The following is a 4,036-nucleotide window of genomic DNA, read 5'->3' as shown; positions in this document are numbered from 1 at the left end:
AATATTTCCAAGGTGATCTAATTGTGAAACCACTTGCCATTGTCACTAGTGGTTCATCCAGTACAGATAAGAGAGCAATGGAAGAAGAGTCAGATGAAATTGAAACAGTGGAATCACAGCCTAAACGTAAAAGGAATTCATATTTAGCTGAACTAGTTTCTGTTCTGAAAACATACATGGCAAGCCAGGATGAACAACAGAAGAAAGAAATGGAAAGACGTGAAAAGATGCACGAACAAAAAATGACCTTAATGTCTAAACTGATAGAAGCCATAACCCCCCAAAAAGACTAAGATATGAAAATAAATGCTGTATTTATGCCAAGTTAATACTAGTTGGTACATAGTGAGAATTTAACAAAAAAATTTAGGAGTTGATTTTACCATTATTTTTACAAAAAAACAACATCCATCAGTCATTCCATCCGCCAGTTTTAAAATTGTTAAGCATGATTATACAAAATTTTGCAATTGATCACAGTATCCATGCTGTATTTCACATAAAACCAATGGAGAAATGTTTTTCCATCCTTCAAATAGTTCAGCTAAATATGAATGATTTGTTCTTTTATTTTCAGAGAATCATGGATTTCTCGACTTGCCAGTTACAATTATTAAGAAAATATTTAGCTTCATACCACAAAAGGATTGGTGGAAAACTCTAAGATTTGTTTGTAAATCATTTGAAGAAGTTGTTTTTCATAATATTATCTGTGTTACTATTAAGGAAGGTGATTTCCCTTCACAGTCTTTTACTGAGCTTAAGAAGTTGCAAGAGCTTAAAGTCATTTTTGAATGTTGTAGTTTGACTGGGTCTGAATTTCTAGAAAACGTTGAGAAACTTTCTTCTTTGAAAACACTGCAACTGGTAGGCAATATGTTTACCTATACTGACATGATGCATTTGTGTTATGAACTACAGTTATATTACATGCTTGATAGTTGAATCTAGTATTCAGAGCATAACACCAGCTTGTCTGGAGTATGTTATAGAAAACATACCCTCACTGAAGTCAATATCACTACCATTAGTTTGTGGGTACGATAACCAGCTCAGTGAAGAAATTTGCTCCCAATGTATGTTTTGAACATCAGGTTCTAGATGCAGTTAAGCCAGTCTGCCTCAGTAAACCAAGAAGTGCTTATTTACAGAATTAGGTTTGTTGCTACTGCTAGCCCATTAGCTAGGGTCATCTGGGTCAAAATGTAGGTCATGGGGTCAAATCTTAGAAAAACTTTGTGTATATAATAAGAGGCTTTATTTTTCATTACATTTTCATATTTGGTCAGAATACTAGTTAAGTCTTGATGAAATCTAGTTTGAAATTGTCATCTAGGGTTCAAAAACTGAGTCACGGGGTCAGATCTTAGAAAAACATTGTGTATGCGATAGAGGCTGTATCTTTAATCTGAATTTCATTTGGTCAGATTGTTTGTCTTGATGAAATCTAGGTAAGGATAATATATGGGTTATCTGGGGTAAAAAGCTAGATCACGGGATTTGATCTTTGAAAAACCTTGTGCATATGAATCAGGATGTGCAATCTTTCTCAGGTGAGAGATATAGGACCATTTTGGTCCTCTTGTTTTAGTGAAACTAATGATTTGTTGTTCTGTCTGTTGTTAATTAATAATTGTCATGGAATGACAAAATAAAGATATATGATACACAAAACTTTTCTCATTTTTATTCATACAGTTTTATGATATTTAAACAAGCTGCCCCATAATTATATTCCTTTTCAAAGCCCCCTCAGCTTCTATGTCCTGAATTTGATAAGGATTTTGAATGTTAACATGATCCTGCAGCCCTTGCTCCAGAAAATCACCAACTTCGTCATGGCTTAGTAAGCATATGTTGTGTACAATGCAGCAGGCCATGATTATCTCAACAGCGGTCTCCACTTTATTTGTATCAAGGTATTTAAGACGCCTGAATCTGCCCTTCAGTAATGCAAATGCCCTTTCGATTACCACCCTGTTGCTAGACAAATACTGGTTGTATCGCTTTTGATTCTGTGTGAGGTGGCCATTGTCACGAAATGGTGTCAGAAGCCATCTACGAATCGGATACGCTGCATCAGCGATAACATGATAGACATTCCTGCACATATTTAAGCCATTTCTCCACAAATCAGAATTTCTAAGTATTCTAGCATCATGGCAACTTCCAGGATAACCTAGAAACACATGTGTGAATAACATGTTATAATTACACACTGCTTGAAGCTGCAGAGAGGCAAATCCTTTCCTATTGATATAAGACTTGGAATGAACAGTGGGTTTCTTTATTTCAATATGAGATCCATCTAGAGCTCCAACAATACCTGGAAATCCATTGCGCTGACTGAACAGATTAGCTTGTTGTTGCAGAGTCTGTTGATCTGGCCATGAAATAAATGTTTGCTTCAAGTTCTCATTTATAGCATTTACAACCCTGTCTCTACACCGAATTACTGTTGATGATGAAACTCTGAGCTTCCAAAATACCATAAAGTCATTAGAATTTGTTTCTCCACAGTTACATGCTCTTTGCCGCCTGGATGGTCATATGAGAAATTTGGGAGATCCTTTAAGTGGGAACAGAGACAAGTAAATGTTGGTTTTGACATTCTAAACATCCGCCTAAACGTTATATCCTCGTACAATGGAACGACTGACTCCACATATCCCATAATTATAGCCTTTTCATCTTTTGGTCTGAAATGACAAAAATAATTAATTAGTTTATAGTGATTCATGTAGCATGCTTGTCTTGTAAGGTAAAAATAATACAGCATAGTATAGCATGTTCATGGCAAAAATCAGTCGGTTATATTGTTTTAAATTGATCACGAGGCTTAATTGCTCTTAACTATGCTTTGGGTGGACCACAGACTTGTGTTCTCCTTTGGGGCCATTTCGTTGTTTATTATTGTTCATTAGTCACCGGTTATTGAAAAGGTGAACGAGAAACTTAATATTCCTGGTATATTCCTGGTATCTTAAGTATACTTTTATGTTTATAGGTTGACTTGATATATTTTGCTTCGGGGTACGAATTTACTTGGGTACGATTTCGCTCTTTTAAACGTAACTTCGGTAATATAATAATTTATCGTCAAGATTTCCTTACAGTGTTGCTGCAATCCCAAGTACACATGCTGTAACGGTTCTATCTGTATTATAGTTCGTCTCTTCTTCATCATCAAACAGCTCTAGGGCCGCTGCACAAAGAACTGCGGCCTTGCATTTTCCACTGACAGCCATTTTTTTTCTCTACCGAGGCATTCCATTCGGCTTGGCTTGGACAGCACAGTTAGTACAGTAACGGACAGCCGAATGGAATGCACCCTATGTGTAATGTTTGTGTGTCTATAATGGAAACCGCAGATGAAACGAATTACATATGAGTAATTGTATAGACCTAAAACTGTGACTTTCTTATTATTTGATTAGGAAGGCTAAGGTATATACATATATTTTACTACGACTTGGTTTTCCTTTCGCTGTGTGTATTGTTGAGTGTCTATTAGGCTTTAATCGTGCATTAATACAAGCTTATAGAACATGTTAGGACGGCTATATTTTATTTTCATGGACAGGTATTGACAAGTATGTGTAAAGTATTCTAAATTATTGTATTGTGAACATATAAGGCAACTGTTTTCATTTTTGCTCCTCAAATAGCCTTTTACATTGATTTTAATACTTGCATTCTGCGCTCCGAGTTTCAAACTCATGGTGAAGACAATAGTGAATTTTGACCCTTCAAATTCCAATATTGCTGGTATTATGACCTTAGAAAATTGTGTGGGTCCAAGAAACTTTGTGATTCGATAAGCTTACATTTATTCAATAACAAATGCGATAATCAAATGTTCTGTTCGGTCAGTATGTGTGTACGATTCGCGCGAGAAGTGCCCGATATGTTACAAAAGAGTGTAAATCATTCTTAACATCGCTTATTTGACATTGCTGCTAAACAGGCTGTAAACATGTATTATTACTTTTTTGCCGTTTGTTTTTTTGTTTTGATTTTGAGCGTGTTCGTAGTA

At 35.6% G+C, this 4,036-nt stretch overlaps 1 pseudogene; it reads right to left on the bottom strand.

The window, feature by feature from the left end:
* Positions 1-1,709: 1,709 nt before the first annotated feature.
* Positions 1,710-3,248, bottom strand: LOC128210857 (putative nuclease HARBI1; annotated as a pseudogene).
* Positions 3,249-4,036: the final 788 nt, after the last annotated feature.

This window comes from Mya arenaria, chromosome 12 (assembly GCF_026914265.1).
Source record: "Mya arenaria isolate MELC-2E11 chromosome 12, ASM2691426v1".
In the NCBI taxonomy this organism is placed as follows: Eukaryota; Metazoa; Mollusca; class Bivalvia; order Myida; family Myidae; genus Mya; species Mya arenaria.
This window is presented reverse-complemented; position numbering and strand designations above follow the sequence as displayed.